The sequence below is a fragment of the Clinocottus analis genome, unplaced genomic scaffold (assembly GCF_023055335.1).
Source record: "Clinocottus analis isolate CAN_PGR_092001 unplaced genomic scaffold, fCliAna1.0.p SCAF_15, whole genome shotgun sequence".
NCBI lineage: Eukaryota > Metazoa > Chordata > Actinopteri > Perciformes > Cottidae > Clinocottus > Clinocottus analis.
In genome coordinates, this window is record NW_027175876.1 from 11,643,270 (window position 1) to 11,668,679 (window position 25,410).

Consider the following 25,410-nt stretch of genomic DNA (forward strand, 5'->3'; position numbering starts at 1 on the left):
AATTGCTGAACGGAAATTGACATTGTTAGAAAAGTTAGTCAGAAAATAAGGAGTATATTGGACTCCGATGAGCTAACTCCAGGCTTCTGGCTCACCGAGCCGTCGATTGTGACATTTATAAAAACACGTCTAACAAGTTCATTGAAAATAAAGAACACTGCGAGAGAAACAAAACGTATGGTTTTATTCAGAATCAATTCATTTTCAATCAGAGAAACAAGACCAACGTCAATGTATTTGCATTCTTTTGTGCAACGCGCTTTGAGTTTTGCTCGATCCGGCCTGCACACGGACTCGAAAAGGCAAAGTATTCCTGTGTATTGGCGGATCAAACCTGCTCCAGTAATTGACTTGTGTTATTTTCTAATGGAGCCATATGTTGTTCCTGCTGACTGTGGCACACGTCACACACACACACAAACACACACACACACACACACACACTGTGCTGCAGCTGTTTGACACCTTGTCAAACAGCTGCAGCACAGTGTGTGTGTGTGTGTGTGTGTGTGTGTGTGTGTGTGTGTGTGTGTGTGTGGCCTCTTCTGGAACTGAAGTTCTGTAACTAAACTTGTCGGCCATCTTATTGTGCGGAAAAGAAACTTTCACAGAGAGAGGGACGACTTTTGACCTTTTGATATTTTGCAACGGCAAAAAAATCAAGAATGTTTCAGACGTCCACAGCTCACTGAGGCACGACTGACAAATACAACATATACATGAGACTAATGAGCATCAGAGAGGCCCTGTGTGTCACTGCATCTGCTCGTCTGTATTTTTTTTGTATGAATATATGTATAATTGAGTCTCTGAAAGTCTGAAACATTTAAATGCTATAGGCTTCACTAACATAACGGTGCATGTATTTCAGGATCATCATACTGGATGGTATTGGATTATTCAGCCGTCCATATTATTATCATTATTACCGTTTTTTTACTTATGGAAACGGCCTTGGCAAAGGTCTGCTTCAGAATGAAAACAAATGCGTGCATATCTTTCTCTGTAGCCACAGGCGTGGCTGTGTCCGTGTCTTTGTGTTCAAAGGATTCGCAGGGTTTTGTGGACATTGTGTTGCCGTTTCTATAAGAATATATGGACGGATATTTGCATTTTATGAAGTGTGCTTTTCCACTTCAGAAGCTAAATGTTGAATACCCAATGTCCTTTATTTAAAAAAAATAAGAAAATCAACAAAATGGTCACACCCAGTAGGGCTGAAGCAGCAATGTGAGAGTGCAGTTATGAAACCCTGAGTTTGTTTCCCTGCAATAATTAAAAAAATCTTGATCGACTGAAATTCTACTCTTGAACCAATCGATTGGTTGATGGGGAACAAAAGTCTTCCTGTTAACACTGAACTAAATCTAACTAAATCCCTGTACCTGCTAGTCTTAGTTATGTGTAAAGACTATAAGTGCGTTTCAATACTAAAATGATAACAATTGACATAAATCTGCGTATGATTGAAGATGAAGTGCTCTGATCAGGACAAGCTGTCCATCAATTTCCTGAAAAGCAAGTGATATTTAATTGTAAATTCACAGGAAGGTTCCACTAAAAGGATAATTACTAAGTACAGAGGACATGGAGACGGTGTTCAATTGATCAGATCGCTTCCAGCTAATTCCTTCTAATGACTGCTCTGTGTAATCTGTGTAATCCAGAGCAGGCCAGCAGACGAGCGTACACTTTCCCTTGTGATCACAATAATGAAGGTTTAGCTCTGAGAGACGCACCTTCCAGTGGGCCTGGTCTCGGTCGACCCACTTTTTATGCTCCCAAATACAATACAAGATTTATTTTTCCAAAAAAAAGTGGTTAATTTGCATTATTCGCTTTTTTTTTACTTTTTTCTCTCCGTGGCTTTTCTCCAAAAAAACGTCACTATTTCCGCCACGCAGCATTGCAATCACCACTAGTTCTGCTTTGTACGTGTTGTGGAAGTCCAATAAACGTCGGAAACATCGAACGCCTTCGTGTCTGGGATCATAATATCATTCGTAGCCGTAGCTTTCGCAACTCAGGGTCATGCACATTTTTAGCCCGAGTTGAAATATTTCAACTGCCGGGCGGAAATTTGCGTCTGTGCATTGACTTTGCATGCAAAAAAACTTGCGCTACAAATTCTCAATGCAGCATTAGAAATGACTAACCTACTACCTCGGCTATGATGGGCCGAGTTTATGGATGTAAATTAGCACATTTTCTAATATTCCTAACAATCTTCTCTGCCCTGCCCACACCTTACATTGTCTTGAATGCCCAAACCAGCCATTTTGAAGAGATGATAAATCATAACTTCCTCATGCCTTTTGTTACTGCAAAAACGGTTTTTAAAAGAAATTTAAATTCAGAGGAAAAACTAGATCAGCAGTAAACCAGCCATAATGCAGTTTGCCACAGGCTGCTCCCGTCTTCTGCCAAGAACGGAAAGTTAACCAGAAGCCACCCAAATCCTTTCTTCACAAATCTTGAGGTGGAAACATGTCGGTGAAAACTTGCGGCAGCCTTCGCGGTAAAATTCTGCCGTTTGTTATGAAAGCCAACGTGTGAATCTCCGTCTTCTCCCCGCACCCGGAGCCTCGCATGTCTGTGATGTGATGACAGCAGCTTGTCTCCCAACTAACTTCTGTTTTCAGTCGTGCACTGCTTTGTGTGTGTGTGTGTGTGTGTGTGTGTGTGTGTGTGTGTCTGAGCACGTACACAACACATCCCATCACCACCGTCTCCCGTGACCCCGACTGCCATCTATTGACAGCTTCCTTGTTATTTTGTTTATTTCATGTTGGCATGTATTTGTTCCATATGCATATGCATGAGCACGCACACACACACAGACATACACACACACACACACAGACACACACACACATGCACCTACATACACACACACACACACACACACACACACACGCACGCTAATGCAATTTCCCCTCCTCTGCAAAAGCCATGGCACATTCCCCTTTGTGCGCTACGGCTGCCGATTGGAAACTCAGACACACTCTCAGAAGTTAGCGTTCAAAGTCGTCTCCGTTTGTAAACGCTGAAGGCGAATTGGCCACGGCTGCTTTTCAGGCACACCGTGTCAAAGCTGTTGGAGGGCTGGAGAATAAGAAAGCAGTTTAATCGAAAGTCTAATCTCCATTCTTATTACCTCCTACTTTTCCTTCTAACTGGTGTGTGTGTGTGTGTGTGTGTGTGTGTGTGTGTTCCTCTCCCTCCTGTCACATCTGCACTGTCACACACTCATTGGTCTTTTTAATTTTTTACTCTCTACCCAAACAGCATGGATACTTCACATATATTTATACATCGTAATACAAAGTATTATTACTGTAATTCATATTATTTCATTAGCTGTAACAGTTTTCTTCATGAGTCTTAAAACTATTGAGTGCAATGTCTTTTTCACAGCGGACATTTTGGCATGTGATAGCAGGAGGGAACAGGTGCAGGCATACCATTGAGAGCCGTACTGGTGTCGTGTATGCAGGCTCACTGGCTTCGCTTGCTTGGATGCTGAGCCGTCGTTAATTAGCTTTACTTGTGTTTTCTCTTCTATGTCAAGGCTACATGTCTGCCATGAAAAACAGATGATCTATTATTATCAGATGTGTGACTTTTCTCCAGTGACGCCCATCCAGCTCAAACATTTCGTTGCTCACCGCGATGGTCGTAGACAAAAAAAAGGGAGAAAGAAAGATAGAAAATGATTGTGTCCAATTCCCTGTAGAGGAAAGACCAGCCTTGTTCTCTACCACATGGCTGAGTGTATGTATTACTTAAACCATGATAATGTACGCCACATGCATTTAGTGCTGCAGTGGCGGTGAAATAAACAATGATACAGCAATAATAATTATGTATATTATATTATTGGATGATGATTTTTGATGCATGATACACATACGCATCTAGCAAAGGTGGCGCTTATTTTATTATATGATCTACAGGCTGTTTGCTTGTGAATTTCACCAGTGGATCAATACGGTCTTATTTCTTTCATCTCTATGAACACATCAGATTTCAAGTTGTCTCATTAATGTAGTGGTGTAAAAAGTTCCAAATCTTCCTCTGAATGTCCGTGGAGTAGCATACAAGTATGAAGTAGCATAAAATGAAAATACCCAAGCACAGTACACACACCTCAAAAGCGTACTTAAAGCGTGAGTAGGTAACATTGAGGAGACTAGCAAAGTGCTAGATTAGCTTAGCGTTACCAACTGGCTTCCAATCCAAGAGGCTAGCAGCACAAGCTCCAAAAGCGCCCATTGTTCTTTCTTTTTGTGGAAACAAAAATAAGTCCGTCACCGACTCCTCAGGAAATTGCCTGACTTGTTTACATCTCTTCAACAGACACTTGTTTACCTCGGCTCTCTGCCATTTGGCCGCGAGCGGATACGTAGTGTACAATCAGCGTGTGTGTGCTGGGAGCTGCTGTCCACAGATCTCCACAGGGGGGCCGGGGAGCGCCATCAGGGCTCAACCAGATGGCGCCGAGGACCGAAACAAAGAACCGCAGAAGGCCGCGCGTAGAGCTGCAGGCGGGATATTTGCTTCTTGGGGATCGGCAGGACAAGAAGCCCGTCTACAGTTCTGAGGGGCGTTCAACTCAAAATGTGAGGACCGTCGGTCGTTCTGCGTGAGCTGCAGTGGCGCGGAGCCGGCGGAGAAATCCTCGCCTTAGCCGCCTTTTACCCACTGATATCCAACAATAATCTCTTCCTGTCTCTCCTTATTAGCTACTCAGAGCCACAAGTGGTGATTGCGGTTCGAGATTACCGGCGTTAGCGCTGGATTATTTTTTCTGTTAACGCCCCCGAGTGCCGGTTGCCCCATCAAACATTTGAAACCGCGACAGAAGCTACAGACGCTCCAACTTCCGTTTCACCGTGACTTTCACAGAGTGAAGTCTCATTTTGGGCGGTACTGCCACATTAAGTAGTGTATTTGATTTTTTTCCGTTAAAAATAAAATAAGAAACTTTCTGTGTTTTGTTTTTTTCCCAGCTAATTTTCCTAAAATACAACCTGGCTGGTGTTACATAAACCTCAGGGTTTAACTTAGCTTTACATGCTGAAAACTGTGTGTTATGCACACACATCCTGCAAACACGGCTCGTATTAGAACATTATTTTCAGGGGGATAAAATAAGCAGGATGACAAAACACTTTGAAACGAACGCCGTGTGCACTGGAGAAGTTTTTTTTTAGCCTTCGTGTCGACTCAGTGACCTGTCACACACTCACAGCAGTCTACAACCGGGTTATAAATATCACTCGTTTCTATATATGATCGGCTCGGCTCAGTTTTTATTTGACTCCATCTCTTTGGTCGTGATTGAATCTGAAAACCTTTCGCTACCAGATGGATGAGCATCGGTGCCGACTGTGCTTCAGATCATGGTTTCCCGAATGTCCAAATATGTTTACATCATCCCAAATATCCTCCAGTGTGTCCCAGGAAATCAGATGGGGTGCAGTCTCACTCAAAAAATTCAGTGGATACATTTTAAAGGATTCCTCTGCTACTCCTCCTACGCTGATACTCGCTGCATGTACATAGTCTGACCCTGTGGTTTCACAGATATCGAAGTTTAGCAGCTTAACATTTGTAAGAAAAAAAAAAAGAAAACGTGTGTGCTGCAGGGTAGTGCGGAGGCACAAAATGTAAAGTGGAAAGTGTCGGTGTCAGCAGTGGGATCGTATTTACATGCGCACACTCGTACAGCACAAACAGCCTGAAGTTGGGTTTTTGCCTTGTATCTGTGTTTTCACACACTGGGCGAATGCTGCAGAGCCGCTGCCAGGAGACGACCAGGGGCCACTTCATTATGGAGGGAAATGCGGGGAGGCTTTTTGGTCTGTCTCAAAGCAAAATTGACAATCATTTTCTGTACAAACTATGTGAGGTGACTGTCACGAGAAGAAATCTGGTTCTTTCATCGAGTACTCTGGTGATTTGGTGTCCTCACTTTTATGGGGAGACACGTGAGGGACGCATACAAAAAAAAGAAGAAGTGGGCCCGGCACGGGTCAAGCTCCAAAGGTTCTCCATTCTGTATTCTTCGAATGCAACTTCACAGCCTCTTCTTGTTAGGCTCTCCATGACCGGTAAACGCCTACATCTTTCTGTTTCTCATTTCTTTGGGAAATGAATAAAAAAAAATAAAAAATCAGAATTGGGCCTTAAAGTTGACAACCCCTGCATTACTCTACTTTCTCAGACTTGACAAAGCACATCGGCATCCCGAGAAGATATTACAGCGCTGCGCACAGGCTGAGTACTAAACATTTAGTTTACTAATGGACGCTAAACGTTGAGAAAGCGAGGACGTCTACGACTCCTGAGGGCTTTCGGGGCAGGAAACATCCAATCACTAATCTTAAAATGGCACGGATGCAGAACGTGCTTTGTACAAGCCTGTCCATTTCAGATTCTTGGTCTGGGATTCTGGCACGAATTTGGTTGGATTTGGGTTGCAGCCGACTGAAAGGAAAAAATTATGCATATGTGCTCAAATGTTCAACATTGTAGCCCAACGCGATCGCGTTGGCGATTAATCCAGGAGGCATCTGTCTGAGAAAGAGCGGAAGGAAACTTTCCAACAGCTTTGCCAATTTAATACTCGACTGTGAATGTGTCAAACTGTGTGAATATGAATCCCTGATGTAGTGCAAAGATCAGCAACTACTTTCCTGTTAAAGTAATGAAAAGAGCCGGCGGAGAAAACACGTGCACACAACCACATGTACAGATGGACACGCTGCTCTGGATGGGTCTGCATCGACAGGCCAGGATCAATGGCATTGTCATGCTACTGCTAAAGGTCGCTTATGCGAATGCTCTCTCTCACACACACACACACACACTTTAACGTTATCCCCGACAATACAAGGTCAGGATCATCCGTCAGGATTGGTGTAGAGTTTTGTTCAGTGTCAGAGTAAAGATTAGCCATCTCGCCGCTCGCCAGGCTGACTTTTTTTTTTTTTTAGACGACCCTAAAAGCGAGGTGGGTTTGCTGACGCCTTAAGAGACACAGGGAGCGACACACACAGACACACACACAGAAAAAATGGGGAAAGAGACACTAAATGTGTAGAAGATGGGGAAAAGAGGTAAATAAATCAAGTCAAGGTTGTGGCCTTCCTGTGTGAAAATGACGCCCATCTGCAGCGCGAGGGCTAGAGGTGGAAACTTTTAATGCATGCGAGTTGTTCGTCATTACTGCCTGACACACTCTTACAGTGTGTGGGTATGTGTGTGTGTGTGTGTGTGTGTGCGTGCATGTGTGTTCGGGATCGACGGAGGAGGTGAAGAGCGATGCTCTAAAAGGCCTCTCCAGCTGTGCGTTGGGGAAAATGGAGCTAGCTGTCATTTGCATTCGTAACTCAAGGACGAGAGTAACATTAACGGAGCGTAAGGGATCACTCTGACGGCACACACACTCCCCAACACATGACCTAATGTTCGGATGCGGCTTTCCTGCAGTGTTAAACTCGTCTTTCCGTTTCATTTTCACCAAGTCTCGGATGTAGCAAATATGAACGTCTGTTGATCATATTACGGTAGCTATAGGGCTTCCTCTAGGATATATTCATGCCTTGGAAATGAGCAGCGTACGCACATAATTTAAATCGCGCAGGTTTGCGGTCATCCCCGCAAACCCGACTCCAAAAGAGATAAGGCAAGCCGTTCAACATGGAGGTCACCTGGCAAATCAGCAGCAGCAGTAAGTGAGAAGAGGTCACGTCAGCTGTAATAATATCCCACGTGTTGTATGTACTAACTGTGTCACAAAAAAGGACCCGCTGAGGAGGACCAAACATTGTGAGCCGCACAAACCGTCTGGAAGAAGAAGACAGAGATCAGAAGAGATTAAGAGTAACTGAATGAGAGCTGGAGAGAGCTTAACATAGTCAACATTAAGAGGTCAGATATTGTAAAATTAATAAGAGCTCTGCCAGGAAGCAACCGCTGTGTACGAGCCTGAGAGACAATAAAACATTTCTCTCTCACACACACACACACACACACACACACACACACACACACACACACACACATCACTTCCTAATAAGTAAAGAGCACGGAGCTTAAATCTAGCGTCGTCGCTGCCTCAAGGTTTACTTTGCATCACGGACAATTTAACAGCGATTTGAACATTCCTGTGATTAATAACAGCGTCCAGGGACAAGAGTGTGCGTTCAGTTGGTGTGTGTGTGAGTGCGTGTGTGTGTGTGTGTACGTGCGTGTGGAATTAAGTGAGAAAGGGTCTTTTTTTTTCTACGGCTTCAAAAATGTTGCTGGAATACATAAACCAGTTTTCCGGAAGGTTTCGTCAATACAAATTCTTCAATAAATCCTCATCATCGTCTGCGAGGTGCAACACAGTGGCTGCACTGTTGTGCAAGTTATCTTTGAAACTGGTCTGCGGTTTAGACCAGTTTCAGCATCCGGCCCGATACCCCCCACTCCCATTTATTTCACTTCATATTTTATTCATGTTTATATGTTACTGTGAACTTGTACAATGATTCTCTTTTTGCTTTTACTTGTGGACTTTTACATATTTAATGAGCATTGTTTAACGTTCAAGATTTAGAGACGACTGATTGGTTGAAATTCTTTTGCCGATGCTAATAAGGCACTGGTGCTTGGCAGTCTGCAAGCTAATTAGCTTGTTCCCAAACAATCCACCAGCGTTGCACTTGAGGCAATAGATCGGCACAGCTCTACCTCGACCCCGCGACTGAAATCCATCGAACTGAATTGACTTTGTCTCGATGGCCGAACGAGACGTGAGAAGACTGAGACTCGGTGAAAATGTAAACAAGAAAAACATTGTCCCTGCTACAGAACGGCTGGATCATCACAACAATGTGGCTGAGAAAAGAAACAGTAACGGTAAGCTCTTTGGGTAAAGGAAATTACAAGGCATATGCTAACATGACTAGCTCAGCCACTTTCTCACACCTGAGACAGCACTTCTCGCTAATCACCAATGCGGCCCTCGTCTGGAATGTACTTTATATTGTGCTTCTCGGGGTCTCCAGGAAGGCAGCGAGTCTGTGTGAGAAGTTCAGGTGGGTTGCTGACTAAAATGATCATAAACCAGTTAGCATTAGCAAAACGTTTGTGTCTAATCTGTCAGGAGACTGACTATTTTAGAAGACAGGAAATGCAACAGACTTCTGACTGCAATAGACTGGCATTTCACAAAAGATAGAGGACGATCCAGTAAATAGGCGTAATACTCAAAGTGGTTGAGGCGATTCATGTTTAATAGGAACCCCGCTCTGGAAGTAACTGTTTAAATTGATGATTTCAGCAAGTGCAAATTGCAGCAGAGGTGCAGTTGTGTGTTCCAGCCTTCTGACAGCAGCATATTTTTTTGCCCGAAGCTAGAGTCTGTGGTGTTTTTAGTTTGTTTTTTTTTTTCTTCATCCGAGCAGTTTGCCTCTGTAGGCAACATTAGTTTATGATACGGTGGTTCTTAATGGTCCACACAGGTGGGCTATTTATACCCCCACTACTGTAACAGCACAGCTGTTTGTTTTGATTGGATTCAAACTTTTTCTAATTAGCAGAGAAATATTCAGTGCCACACATCAAATGCAAAATAAGCGGTGGAAATTTAATTTGACTGTTTTATGAGTCAAAACAACATTTATTCAATGCAAAGAAGTGTCAAATATGGTCGCATTTTTACTCACAGCTTTCATGCTTATTGCCATGTTTGTATATTATTTCGGTCCAAACAGTTTACTGTTTCCTTCTTTCTTGAGCACTTTGTAATTAGTTTGATGGCGACAAAGCCAAGAGGAGGAGATGAGATGAGTATTTGGCTTTTGTTATAGGCTTGGAAACTAAATTTAACCAAAATGATAAAAGACTTCCATCCATACGTGCTCAATGGAATAAAAGATAAGCAGAGTTCCTCAAATTCATCATGAGGGTAATATAATGTCTGAACCACATTGCATGGCAGTCCATCCAATAGTTATTGAGGCATTTAACTCAAAACCACAAAAATCTACCTCACGGTGGTGGAAGAAGAAGAGTCAGGGTATCGCCAAAGTTATCAAGATGCTTCTTCTGACCACAAAACAATTGTTGTGCTCATGCATTTAGTGTTTAGCTGCATAAGTGAAAACATTGACATTGACCTGATCACGGCGCTGGAAGTCAAAGGAAGTCTTCTTTAGGGGAACGTGAATGTCTGTCCAGAAGGTGCTGAGACGTTTTAATCAAAACCTCTCATTTCTACCTCATGAAGGGAATTATAATTCATCCTCTGGGAACAATGAATCTGTACGAAATGTTGTAAATTAGGTTCGGGCTAGGTGAAAATGGTGTGATGAATGTATTTAAATTCGTGATAAGTGAAAACGTTGTCCTGTTAATGGCACGAGATGAAACGTTGGGATCACCAAAGTCAGTGGGATGCATCCTCGATCATCTCGCGGATCATCTCGTCCAAACTTCAGTAAGTCTGGTGTTGGACCCTCCAGATACGTGTTGTTCAAGAGCGACGGCTATTTAAATAAATCAGGTCCCTGTGGCTCGACATATGAATCCACAGACTTCACTGTGACCAACTTTTAGCGGGAAGCACTTTCTTTTGCACTGCAAACTGAATACACCACTTCAAATATTCATATAGGAGTTCAATCTTATGTGCTGTTCACGAGAGACGTCTGCAACGGAAGTCTGACAACTTATCATTTTATATCAATCCATTGACAGCACATCCTGGTCTGCCAACATCTATTTCCTACAGCACTTCGCTGTGATATTTTAGATCGTGAACTGGCAGGTCCTCGCAGCATCTCTGAGTCAGACATCGAAATAATGATAACGGCTATTCTACTGTGACTGCATGATCAAAACTTTTATAAATGGCACGATTGGGATACATAAAACAACTTCATATTGAAAAAGAGGAGGTGTGAGAATGAAGAGTAGGTTAAAAGGAGCGGATTGGACAACAAGACAGCTATGTCTGGCTGTCTTCCTCTCACCATCTAACACCCCCACCTCTGTCTTATTTTAGCCTGCTTCGTTCCTGCAGGCTCTCCGTGTCTGACTTCGGCGCTCACTTTCCCCGAGATGCCGGCAGTCTCTGAAGTTCATTTATTCGGATCCTTCTCCTTTTGGCTCGTCTGTCTCTAGTCAGATACCTAACAGGCTTTCTAGGAGTTGCCTGAAAGCGAAAGTACCACTTTTATGTCCCGAGAAGGAGAAAGAGACAGAGATGAGAAGACAGACAAAAAGGAGAAGCCGATGCCTGGCGGGAGTATCCGTGCATTGCTCGGCAACAGTGTCAGGAATATCTGTCGAGAGCGCTGAGGAATATCGGTATGTGTGCATTTACAGTGCATACAGACCAACACGTGTGTGTGATCTTGGGTTGTTGGTAGATTTGAAACCACATTCTTGTAATGTTTATGTTAGTGATTACAAAATAATTGCAGAAAGTGTGAACTGAAAAACAGTTTTGGGGATAGTACAAAGTTTGGAGAGGGGGGGGGGGGCAAACAATCATAAGAGCTTAACACAGTTTCAAACTCATCGGTTTGTGCAAAGTGGATGCAAGTTGTAGGTGTGGACTATGCGTGTGTGTGTGTGTGTGTGTTTTATAATGTGTTGGATGTTGGCTGACGGGTATTGAATAAACACCCCAAAGTGCAGCAGTGTGACTGTGGAGCTGCAGAGCCGAAAGAACTTTTGTTTGTCTTTTTTTTTTACATTCTTGTACTGAAACGTTGATGTAATTTAAGTTACCAAGAGAAATGCATAACTTAAAAACAAGTTTACATGGACCAAAGATGTTGAACTCTCACTTTTTTTTAAAATAATAGCTAGTGCAAACTGTTTTTGGAGCATATTGGGCATTGAGTTTCTTCAAATGCCGCCCTTGCCGTCTCTGCTTACCTGTTGGCATCACATCCTGTCTCCTGTATCTTATTTCCTAATCCAGGACTATTGTTGGATTGATGTTTTAAAAGCTGCAGCAGCTCATTGTTTTGCATATATTCATTTTCAGTGATGAAGCACAAGGGTTTGTATTTCCTGCTTGATTGTATGTGGAGCCCTAATGGACTCAGCAATATGTGTGTGTTTGTGTGTGGGTGTGTGTCTGTGTAAATCTATACGTAGTTGATTTAGAAAAGCCTCCGATAGCTAATACAGAAGCTAATGGCTGAAATAATGATTGCTGCAAATGGAACGGCTGAATCCTTTCATCATGTAAGGAGAGGAGGAAGACTGCTGCTGTTACTGTCTGAGGAGCATGCACATAAGTCTTTCACTCCGGCTTCATTTAAAGCCCACTCCATGGGCCCACATTGTATAAACAGGAGCTCTTCAGAACCGCTATCAATAAATGACGTAAACAGTTCTCTCTTCTCCTTCAGTGAAGGGCGAGCAGATCAACAACAACAAAAACCTTCTGTGCCTGAGTGTTGTTGTAAACCATGCAGGACGGGTCCAATGCTTAGGCCTCTGGTGCAGGTGGGTGAAGGTTCCTTTGGCCGGTGGTGGAGCCTGAGAAGGTAGGTAGCCTGGGGCTGTGACCTAATGCAGCTTGAGCTTTGGCGAGCAGCTTTACATATGAAGAAAATAGAAACATGTTACTCTTCCGACTCATTGTACTCTCAATTCACTTAAACAGCCCCCAAAGCACTTTAGAAATGTGCAACTCAAAGGCATGTAGCCCCGATTACTGTGTACTTGGAGTACTATATTACTATATTTACTATATAAATACATGCTACTGGTTACGTTGCAGTCAGATCTTACTCACAAAATATATAATGTAATATAAAGCTTTAATGAATAATAATGTATCATATTTTAACTATTCTATGAGTGAACATTTAAACAACGTCTTTTACTAAGTGGAACCTTTCTTTGCTGCCTCACGGGTAAATTACTGTGTTTGACATATTATCAATTTGCATAATGAGCATTTTTAATAATTGCTTGGAGTTTACCTCTTTTTGTAAAAAACAAACATAACACATACTTATTTTATGTTTATGAATGCCTAAATGTCGTTTCAGTTGGACTTTACCGTTCAAATAAATAATGTAAGGAAGATTCAAAAATATATTTTAACCCCGCCCCTTTTCCGTAGTACATGGTGTGTGTGTCATCATAGAAATAACACATTAAAAACAGAAAGTTGATGAAGCAAATGAAGCCAGAGTGTCTGTTTAGTGTTGTTCTGAGTTTCATGAGGGGATTGGCTCCGAGCCTCGACATCGTTTTAAATCCCTCACAGTTTTTCTCACCATGTGAAAAAAAGATTTTTTTCAGCTGTGGTATTGCATTGTGTGTCTGCTCCACCGTGACAAATACACTGCCCTCATTCTTTCAATATTCCAATTCCCTTTCTTGCCTTTTGCATTTGTTGGACACAAAGAACGAGACAATACAGAAAGGAGAAATAAATAGAAAGAGAAAGATCAGCAAAGAGGTGGGAGAATGCAATAAAAAGGGTGAGATTAGAGACGGGTGTCCCAGCCAGGGGCGGGAACAGAGGGGGGCGGCACGGGGCCTCCTTTACCTCTGATTTAAGGGACCCCCTTATTGATATGAAGGATGGATTATGAATAAGCCAATTGAATACAGACCCACGAAACAACCTCAAAAAAACAAAAACAGAAAGAGACAGAAAACAACTACAAAGAGACACAAACAAAAAACAAATGGATCGTGGAGTATGCTTTAGGGCGGGGCTACCTTATGATTGACAGTACTCACAAGAGGCGTCTAAGGTGCCTCTATGTAACTCCATCGCCATCCAAAAATGATCATGGTGATTTCATGTACAAATCATTAAAGACGTTTAATAATTTAGTATATCGAATACAAAAGTACAACTATTTATACTCCGCTGAGTTCATATTCAAACTTTAAATGTGATTCTCAATACAAGTTTACTCATTTTGCAAACCGCGATCCCCCCAATGAGAAGCTTGGTGACCCGCCCCGGGTCCCAGCCCAGTCTGATAAACTGCCTTGCTTTAGCGTATCAGAGTATCTGAGCCCAGACATCGACCCACCACATGCAATTGACCCCAGCCACAGTAATGGAAATGGCCGTGTGTGTTGATGTGTGTGGGTGGGATGGCGGCGGCTTGGCAGAGGCAGAAATTACTCACCTTTGCTGCTGAGGGCACAACAAAAAAAACAGCCACCAGCTAATGGCACTGCAATTAATGCACCGCTACTGGAGACTGAGTTTCTGCTCGCAGCCTGTTTAGTCTATACAATGTTACACACTCTAAGAGCAGTTTTATTTGTGACTGAATGCGGTCATCATTATGATCATTGTGAGCGAGAAGCAGCAGAGGGAGATGGAGTGAAAGCAGAAAATAAGAAATGAAGAGCAAGGAAAATAGTTAAATGGGTATAAAAAGCTTTTCGCTTTTTTTCCCCTCCTCATCTGGTCACAGAAGTGCCAACTGAAGCTTTTCTGTAGAGCTGACACTTTAAAAGTAAAATGTTTTACCGCATGAAAACATCGGATTTCTATACCGTAATAAAAGCCCAGGCGTACGAGTTGTCCAATAATACTGCTTCTTGAGAGAGAAAATGGAGGTCATTCTTGACGTCCGATAGTTCGTACAGTGCGTTTGTTCATTATTTTTCTCTCTTTCCTTCCACTTGAAAAATGAAAGGAGAGCCGCAAAGATACAAAGATGGTCGTTTGTGTTGGTCGTTCCCGCCGAGGGAGAACGCGGCGAGAGAGGCAGGGCGACTAAAAGGTGGAGGCGTGCCATTAATATTTCTCCATTACACAGAGAAATCCCTTTCCGGCCAACGGAGCAGCATTTGGTGACGGAGAGAGAATATGCAGACGATCTCCACCGGCTGGGTTACGTTTGGTAATTGAGATTAAATGAAACTCTAATTGTTCAGTAGGTCAGTCATATAATACACTTTGGATTTGACATTTTCCCTTTTCTTGTTGAGTCATAGCTCACATGAGGGTTGTATCAATGGAACATATTTTACTCCTAATGAGTGCATTTATTGTGTGGGCTGGACCCGGATTAATGTTGTTTTGTGTTGCATCTCAATGCTTTAACTTCATTATTTTTTAAACTATATTACCTAATAATATTATATATTGATATATTTCACAAGGATACATTTTCTTGTTTGCTTGATGTATAGTGCCGTCTTAATTTCATCCACCTCGAAAAGTACTAGTGCTTTTGATGAAAGTTGCTGTTTTACTTTAGAAAAAAAACTACAAGAGTTTAGTATTATAACTAAAAAGAGCAAATTATTTAGACTTTCAACAAGCATGCTGAATGAACAATCATCTGAAACAATCTACATTTAAAATGTTTAATAATCACGATTTTGAGATCTCTTTTTTCCTTTTGACTTTTGATTTTTGTCAATTATAACTTACTCGTTGATAAAAATATGAGTCAGTGCGGTTACATGGATTCGAATAACTGGCTTAGTCCGACTAAAATCGAATTATCCAGTTCATGTAAACACATTTATTCGAATAACTGCGGTCCGACTACGATCCGATTAACACCCCTGGATAACTCGATTCGATTCGATTGATAATTCGAATAACGCTGCATGTAAACGCTGAATCGGATCGGAGCTGGACAATGCGTTTGTGCGCATGCTCAAGATCCCGCCGCTCTCCTCCCTCCCTCCCTCCCAGGTCGTGACCCGGAAGTCGAAAGAGACGATAAGTTGTCACGGCCGGCAGAAACAAACAAACGTAAAAGTCGGGTTACGAGCCGATACTACCTTCGGTGGGTGTCTCCGCTAGCTCCCTGATGTAGCCAGCTAGCGCTGCTGCTAGTTCCCTGTTTGCTCTGCGCTAGCTCCCCGACAACCACCGAAGCTAGCGGGGTTCTCTCCATTATGAAGAGTGAAGAGGTCAAGCGGAGACAGCTGTATCTCCACTAGATGTGATGAAAACAGCGCCAGCTATCGTATCGGATATGACATGCATTCGGCCAATGATTCGATTTATTCACTGCCGTGTATATTAGGATAACAGCAGTTGCCCCGAAAGAGAGCATAGTCCGACTAAAGCAAGATTCGAATTATTACCAGCATGTAAACGCACTGAGTAGCACTTTATAAGAAGTGCACACTGTAGTGTTTGCTCTTCCCCTTTACGTGATGCTATGTTTCAGAAGTGTTATCCCTGCAGGGAAAACCCACCGTTTCATGTAAACTTGTGACTGAACGGCCCAAAGTGATGTGTATCTTCTGTAGCCGTTTCGTCCAATCAGACGACTGACAGCGCTGAACCAATGGACGGCAACGAGACGGGTCCCATTTAGAGTAATGAATATCTACATCGTATCCGAGTCCTGCAGACAGACCCCCCCCCGGCACCGAAACTAATTGCTGCATGTTGATTTCCGTTGTCTGGAGTGAGTTAACAGGAAATCGAACGGACAAGGTGGCAGTTCGTTAAGAGATATCAATAGTGATCTCGTTTGCATGGTGACTAATGAGGCGAAGCATCAGGCTCTTTGTTACTGGACAAGTGGAGGCTGACAGGAAGACATATGAACCCACAGCTCCAGCTACCAGGCTGGAACACAATGAAACACAGAGGTTTAACCCCGACGATGGAGCGGTTAACAGAGTCTCATGACGATGTGAGTGTTGATATAAATCCAGGATCCCATCCTCTGATTGGTTGCTTCTTTTTTTTTATCATCTCACAAATAGTAGGTAGCTTTTAGGGACTAATTCATATTAGGTCTTTAACTTTATTGTTATCCCATTGGACATTTTGTAAGAAGGTACGTTTCAGACGTATAAATCAAAGAAATCCCATTGATGTCATAGTGCAGCAGCAATTTATAGTCAAAGACATAAAACCAATTAAAAATTTAAAAAAATTGGCAGCAAATCAAGCCAGAGATTGAAAAACTACCATCCGTTATGGAAAAAAATGTGAAAATAAAATACATGTAACTGAAATTCCCCCCTATTTAACATTTACGAGCAGTATATGAACATTTTATAGTGTATAAACATTATATGAGTAGATATAATGCATTTTTTCAAACGTACAACTTGTGGAGGGTACACACACGTGGAGGCTGGAGAATAAACAGACAAATATGACAATTGTAATAATAATAATTTTAAATATCTTCATGGGATTAGTTTAAATTGTTAACAAATGCTGTGCAGTAATACACATAGAAATATCTTTATACTTGCTTGGAAGTAGTAATATAAACCATTTGAATATGTTCATACTGTTTGACAATGCTATCGGGGACTTAGAGGGTTAGCTGAGAAGGAACTAATTTTGTGCAAAAGATACAGAAGCAGCACATAAATGATCACATCTTCTTGGTCCTAGATGTTACCTTCACCTTGGTAAGGCATATTCCAGTTTACATTATTGTCTGGAAAAGTAGAGAAATAAAGATATAACTCAACAGCATCTCTACACTTGCAGACAAATCCTTTTTGACAGGGAAGAAACTTGTGTTGTCTTTTTTTTTTTTCCTGCATCTTTGCTGTCAAAACTTTGTTTTCTCCACAAAACCCTCCACCAATCCTCCAGAAAAATAAAACATATTCTCCTCCTACCATCCCATGCGAGAATGCTTTTCCTACTTTTTAAACTCCACATAGATGAACAATATTATTAGAACATGTATGATTTGATTGAATTGGATGCGTTTACCAGACATTAAAATCACACACTGTGCTGACTGAAGCTCCCGTCTCAGACTGTTTGTTTTAACTAAACTATTGTTTCAAAAATAAAAATACAATATAAACTAGATTTTAAGAGCACATTCATCAATTCATCATCATTCTCTTTCTGCAACTTTCCTCATTTCATAACATTTTAACACTTATCTTTGCGTCTCAGTTTACGTACTACCAACGGAGCCCCATGGGATACTTATACATATTAAGTATTACCACTAATGTTTCATGACCTGCGTTCTAAATTCAATGACAACAATATTTTAATTTTAAATAGATGTCACAGAAATAACATAATATTCATGCTGTGACCGAAATCTATACTACATACTGATTCCCAGCTTTTTTTCAGTACTGTATTTAGTGCGTACTAAAGAACAATATTCTGAGCAGACATTTTTAATTCAATATAGATTCAGTATACCGCGGTACTAACTTTACCTTCACTAAAACGGTATAGTATGACACGACTGGAAATAGTATGTATAGTGTGGCCTCGGGACCCAACATTTAGATGTCTCTAATGAGTGAATGTTCCCCTTTTCAGCCCAAACATGGTCTGTTTTAAGCTAATACACCACCTGCCCACTGGAAATGTTCCAGTCCTGGGCTCAAATCCCTGCCTGTGACGTCATACATATCCTGAGGATTCCTCGCACTGGGACCAGCCGTCCCACCCCGTCCTCCTGAGCTCTCCGTCAGAATGAGATCGGACAGGCGTGCACGGGGATGGAGGGGTAACACGGCCGGATGTTGTGGAGATGTAACTGAAGGCAGGCCAGCCCATAGTGTATCTGGAGATCCCTGGATGCGCCCAGGAGCTCTTAGCCACTGTTTTATTGATATGGCCAGTCGTCATGCCGTGATATTAACCAGCCTTCATGTTGAATTAGTGACACATGATCCGGGCTGAGCTCGGTCACCTCCTACACCTCCATTCTATACTTTTATTTCCGCTTTATATCACGGCTATAGAGAGCGTTTAGTTAAAATTATATAACAGAACTCTGCAACCTTTCAAACATTCGTGTGACTTAGTGCATAAGGTAGACTCTATTTCACTAACAATAGATAGACACTTCTGCTTCATATTATACCTAATATAGTGGATAACAATTTGAACGCTGCTTCAACGATCTAATACACGGTTCTACGCACATGACACAAGTAATGTTCCATACACCAGATAACAGCCTCATATGCAAAATAACAAACTTAGATACAAAATAGGGGACCGTGATACGGTTACAATAAGATAGTGACTGATAATGGACATTGATGTAAAATAATGGACTGACCCACAAAACTACGGACTGATGAAAAATAATGATGTTGACATACAGAATAACAATATGCACACAATAATGGACTGATACATTAATTACTTGTCTTTAGAAATGATGAAGTCTTACTTAAAATTACAGGCTAATATCATGAGTAACTGAATAAATGAATGGAATGAAATGTAAACTAACAGACTGACGCACACGATAATGAAATCAAACACAAGGACTGAAAGACAGAAGAGCTATTTATCAATATTTCAATTATTTTATCAAAGTTGTGAACAATAACAGATGGAATGGACTATTTTACTCGTCCATTGATTTACACATGCTAAAGTTGAATATAAAATAAGAGACTGATCGTGGACTTAAAGGCTTCACGGTTTCACTTTAAGCTTATTTGCAGAATTTGTGAATATAAAAATAAACGCATTAGATTTGCTGCACTGTTGCATGATCTTGTATTGTGAAGAAGAGAACAGAGGGAACGTTTGTAGAGTTTTATTGAGAGACGTGGTCCTGTGTTGATGAGTTGTCCCTCAGACCCGAGAGAGGTAGATGTGAAAGACATTTTCTAAAAGAGAGGGAGATTTAAAGTGCAAACTAAGAAGATCTTAAGTGCTGCAGATTAAACTGTCATGCCCAAATTCTCGGCTCTCGTCATTTGAGGGGATTCGGGGTCTGGCCTTGTTGGGTTTGACTGTCTGTCACTGGAGTAAATCTCTGCGTTGAAGGGCTGACAGATGCCGACAGTAACTGAGTCATTTTGGTTCGGAGTATATCCGAAGGGCAAAACATCCAGATAAAGTTGTTAGTGCCAAGAGCAATTTTATCTGAAACTGTGGTTGTCAGCAGCGTCTTTACAGCCGGGCTGTCTGAATGACTGAGAGCCCCCAGCCAGCTCAGGGGAAGGAGCGGCTCGGGATACATGCGTCACCATGTAAAGATGTCCCTGACAAAACACGCCACATAAATTACAACAGGAAGTCTGTCCTGCACAGTGTTAATCGCTGCCTGACCCCCCCAGCCTGAAGATAGTCCGGACCACGAAAAGAGAGCACAGCAGCCAATCCTTATTTTCTTCAAACTTTACCCTTGATTTTCCTGCTAAACATGTATTTAAACTGAGGGTTTTCGACACTCTTTCTTTGAAATTTCTATGATAATAAAAGAAAAACACAAACTTCTTCTGCCCCGCTTGTTAAGGCAGGCAGTTTGAGCTGCACTGGATTAGCCGCCGTGTCAGATGACCTCGTGTAATTGCTGTCTCTCATTGGGCGGGCTGTTTAAGCTGTCAGACATTCTGCTGCTGCTGCTGCTGCCAGTTCATTCACACCCAGCATCCGTCTGTAAGCCCTGTTCCTTCACAGCTACCCATCAGCTCACTGCATTGTTTTTTTCTCCAGCTTCCTCACAAAACATTGCTCTTTTTCCGTCAGCAGCAAAAAGGAATCACACACGAAAAAAAACTGTCCGACAAATCGTCATACTGTAATTAATGATGACAACAGTGAAAGATGGTTAAATGTGACAGTCGCCTGCAGAATTCAACATGTGACCTTACCAAAAACAACTAACTGAAGTATCTTTTGACGGCTACTGCTACCATGACGTGTTTAAGTGTAATGGGAACGGGGTAAGGCGACATCTAGTGGTGAGGTTGCAGGTTGCAACAAACTAAAATACAAATGGTCCGATCTTCAGTAGAAACTGTAGAAATGGTGGACGGCTCCGTGAAGAAGATCGACTCCTCATTTAGATATCACCGCTTATTTTAAGCTAACGCAAACACAATTCTTATTTTGAAGTGTTCATACACTGTTGAAAAAATGCATACGTTAATATACTTCTCTGGCTCACTGGGTTATTACCAGAAACCATGCAAACCTCCAGTTCTCCCAAACCTGCTTACATGCATAATTTTATAATCTAATATTGTGCTAAATTGGTAGCTGGGGTGACGTCAAATTACCAGTGTATTACATCATGTGGGTGACAAATTATCCTCTTATTTCTTTTTAGTTAAACCTACAGAAAGTGGTGTGAGGTTGTTACAGTGGCGGCCAGTTCCCACTCTCATCATTGCATATCTGTATATATGTGACAAAAACTCCAGAGTATAGTTCACAGTTTTTGTTGTTTGTCGAGAACTACTGGCTGTGTTACCACCCAAAATGAAAACCATGACTAAGATGGCTTTGCATTTCAAAGGCATAAAGCAAACGGCATCATCTGAAAGTTATTGTGAGTTTCCCTTTGAACACAGGCCCGTTTCTAAAGCAGCCCGTCTTACACCCAGCACATTGTTAGACGTCCCGCTCTTTCGGTGGGTGCAACCCCACTGTCTGCAATGTCTGTATTATCACCCCTGACCAGCAAAGAATATCTTACCAGCCGAATAGAATCACTACATAAGCTGCTGTGATCCATCTAAACACAGCATGCTGACCCTGCCATCCACTAGATTTTGTGTGATCTCTCCTGCTTTCTCTCTCTCTCTCTCTCTCTCTCTCTCCATCTTTCGCTGCCTCTCTTCCTGTTGCTCGCTCTCCCTCTCTGATGAGAAGCGACAGGCTCGAAGACAGTCGGGATAGATAGGAGGAGACGCGGTGAAGATGGCAGAACTGTGATGTGGGCCCATTACAGCAGCGGAGCAGGCGGTGATGTCAGCCCACCAGCCCTCTGCACCTCCTCGTGTCCTCCCTTCATCCACCTCCACGGCTCTGCGGCCGCCTTTCACCTCTCTCCAGATCTCCTCATTTCATTCCCTCCATCCATCCGACCCCGTACTCCACATAGAGGTGGAGAATAAAAAAAAACACAAACTGCAAATGTTTTGGCTTAACAAGACAAGTTCAGCAATTCAACATGTTTTTTTGTTTTTTTTAGAGATGTAGTGTAAATGAAAAGGCACATGGTGCAGAATCCAAAGGATGTAAAAAGGAGTCATAAACAGCAGCAAGAGCTTCATGAAATAAGAAAGACTTTGGTTAATTGTTGTGGCTAAGCTGGTGGGAGCGTAACCTTCTTTTATCTTGTTGTCTTTAGCCCAAATCACATATTAGTTGCACCGCAATGCTGCTCCAACTCGCAGCTTCTGCAAGGATCGCTCACGCCAGCAGGAAGAATTTCCATCTTAAAATTGTGCGAATTGCATCTCCAACTTGCCGAGATCTGCTCACAAGCCAGCCAGATCAATTCCAGTTGACTAATAGGGAAAACTATTTTTGAGATTGGTCCAGAACTGAGGGAGAAGGCCTCAGCCAGCAGCCGCGAAACAAACTGCAATGTGATCACATTGTAACCGTCAATGTCGTCCACGAAAAGGGTTTTTTGTGTGTGTGTGTCAGATTGTTGTTATAAGACTCTGAAAATATCATGGGGAGAAATAAATAATTATTCTTACCTTTTGTCAAACTGCATGTTGTATGGCAGCCCTTTTGTACAATGTCTTGTGACCTGGTGGCAGAAAGCAACTCGGCGGCAAAAGCAACTTTTCGAGTGGACGCTCATTGCCGATGAGACACCGAGTGATGACAGAGCAGCCCGCTCAGCGTGTGCATCTGTGGACGAATTGAAAAACCTGTCCCCATTAGCCACTGAGACAGAAACGCATGGAACGATGGGGTTGAAACATAGCAAAGTTACATGCTGAATGGCACACAGGGACAAGATTTACAGTGATTGGAAATTCCTTTTTTGAAACCACCACATTGGCTTTCACTGCTCCGTTTCCATTTGTAATAAACCTAGCAGAGACCGACTGACGCGGCGTCAACCTCAGCCGCATGTCGTCATTGACCCCAGTGACCTGCCTCCGCCTCCTTTTTCCCACAGTACTTAATCATGACGCCACACGTCATGCACGGATTCCAGGGGACGGAGAGCATTTTATCGTTGAGGTCCATGTTGTGCTCTAAATATTTGTCATGCATTGCTCGTCCTCCCGCCACAATGCGTCGTGCTCAGGTAATGGTGATTTGTCACAAAGCATTCTGGGCATAAATAGGGCTCTTGGAGTTTACATCATTGCTCTCTCTCTCTCTCTCTCTGAGCTCTAATGGTCTATTTTGGGAGGTTCACCTGAGTTATCACAGTAATGGAAGAGCACTTAACAGCAGCAGGGATTCTCCTATGGGAGCTAAAGGGAAATCTGTGAGTGCATGTCAGGTCAGGAAGGACTCATGACTCATGGGCCAGTGTTTAAAGTGAGTTTGGGAACTGGCTGCTGTGGTCATTTATGTAGACGCAAATGTTGCAGATCGGTATTTGAAATTGAATGAGCTCTATTACAGCACCGGCGTGGTCACCAAAAAGCAAACGCACGCCATTCCGTCAGTATGAGAGTTTTCTTTTTTCCTCCCATAGCTGAATTATATCAAACTTCATTGCCCTTGAGTTTCTGTAAAATCTGGAAACCATTGACTGAAATGCAAAAAAAAAAAACATACTTTTTATCAGGCTTGTTGTGACAGGAATCCTGAATATTATTCGTAACATTCACGCACAACTGAACCATGTTCATGACATCGAACTGCTGTGCTATATGCCCAAAATAAATGTGTTGATCGGCTTTCATTGCTCCCTCTGACACTGTCAATTACACTTAAGTCTGTCAGCACACTGGAAGCACTGACTGGAAGGCTCGCAGGGCTCTGATAAGCCATCACATTGTTGTCAAAAGTTAATGAGATCACAGACTCTGAGCTGAAGATTACAGCGTTTTCAAAAGACAATTTGTCTGTTTTAAATTATCAGCGTTGATCTCGCCGCCTCCCGCCAGAGGTCCCGACTCCAGGTCGAAGGCGGCAGCGAAGCCGGCTCCGGGGTCCGTCAGCGGCAGGTCAGCGGCTGCCGGAGGCCGCACTGGAGCCCGAGCTGAAGCTGAAGGAGTTTTTTGTGGACCTGCGTGCCGTAAATCATTTCGTCTGAAGCCGCGGGGAATCAAACACAATGACGAGCATTAGGAACAGCTATTTGGAAATAAGCAATATCCTCTCCGATGGTCTCGTTGGCTAGTGCAGGTCACATCCAGGCATCGGTATTAATCTGAGACTGAGCAAATAATCAACTTGATAATAAAAAGTATCAAAACTAGATATTACCCTGGGAAAGAGGAGTCTCGCAATTTGGAGAAAAAAAATCCGCCCAGTATTTCATCAATCACTGGAATTGCATGATTATGCACCTTTAGAATTACTCTGCAGAAGCAAAGTTTAGTAACAATGCAGAAAGTGTGTGTGTGTGACCTTTATGCAGCAAGGAGGAAAGTGAGTTTGTGGAGTGTGAAAGGGTGATCGATGATGGGCTTTAATGTTCTCATCTCAGACCCCGAATTAACATTCATATCTTACTAAACACAATCTCAGTCTCCTAACCCGAGCCGCGCTTCAACAGTCGCTTTATTTGACGTAACCACCATCTTTCCCTCACCTAGCTACCAAACATTGAATTCGTTTTCCAGGTTTTGCAGTGTTGGTGCACATTTCCAGACACATTTGCAATAAATCAACTCACCGCAAACGTTGAACCTCGGGGGGCGTTCAGGTGCCGTGGGGATCTGGGACCCCGAGGCAATTGTCCGCTGTGAGGCATGAAGAATCCCACGTGAAATGTCCAATGTCATAAAGTAATAACTGATCCTGAGCTATGAACATTTCCAATCTTCTTGGCTCCCAACAAACTCCAGTGGAAGCTGATAACCGGCCACATCGATTCAAACTCCTTAATTGATTCCGAATCTAATTTGCTCATTTGTTTGTGTTGGCACATCCGTACGTGCACCTACCTGTTCTTTGAATTAACATGCTGGGAGCGGGCTAAGCTTCTCCCTCTCCACTGAATAACACATTGATTAATGAGCAGACGCCGCGGTCCTGCAGAGCCATAATTCACATTAGTTCATAATTCATATTTTGCTGAGAGGATTTTTGTGGGGGCTTTGTGAATGCATATTAGGCTAATGCCTGCTCGTTGTCGATGTTTACCGCTCAGAGTTGATTGTCCTGCTGTAACATTCGGTGCATGCATGTATGCATGTATGGATGCAGTGAAACTACCAGCTACTGCCCCCCCCCGCCCCCCGCCCCATCCTTCTCACCCTGTCAACCGAAAACTTCAAGCAGCAATCGAATGTTGGCTTCACTATCGTGGACGATGTTTTTTTCCTGCACATGGTCCCTCCTCTGCCTCTTCTGTCTCGCTGACGGCCCTATTTATTGGCCTCAACAGCTGAGGGAAGAATTATGGAGGGATGCAAATGAGAAGAGGTACACAGGGAGTCCTGCTGGGACTTGAACCCAGGAAAAAAAAAAGAGAGCCTGGCATGTAACCCGGAGAATTTAAGCATGGAATATTTATAACTAATACTTCTACTGAT

At 42.6% G+C, this 25,410-nt stretch overlaps 1 protein-coding gene and 1 long non-coding RNA gene across 3 annotated transcripts in view; both read left to right on the plus strand.

Annotated features, from left to right (window-relative positions):
- The window catches only part of LOC137785399 (exostosin-1), a 185,075-nt gene that overhangs the window by 17,589 nt on the left and 142,076 nt on the right, over nt 1-25,410 (plus strand). The gene's annotated exons all lie outside the window — the stretch shown is intronic.
- Nucleotides 11,085-21,952, plus strand: LOC137785401 (uncharacterized). Its single transcript, XR_011077504.1, has 3 exons — nt 11,085-11,367; nt 12,426-12,563; nt 21,599-21,952. It is a non-coding gene; the product is annotated as an uncharacterized lncRNA (long non-coding RNA).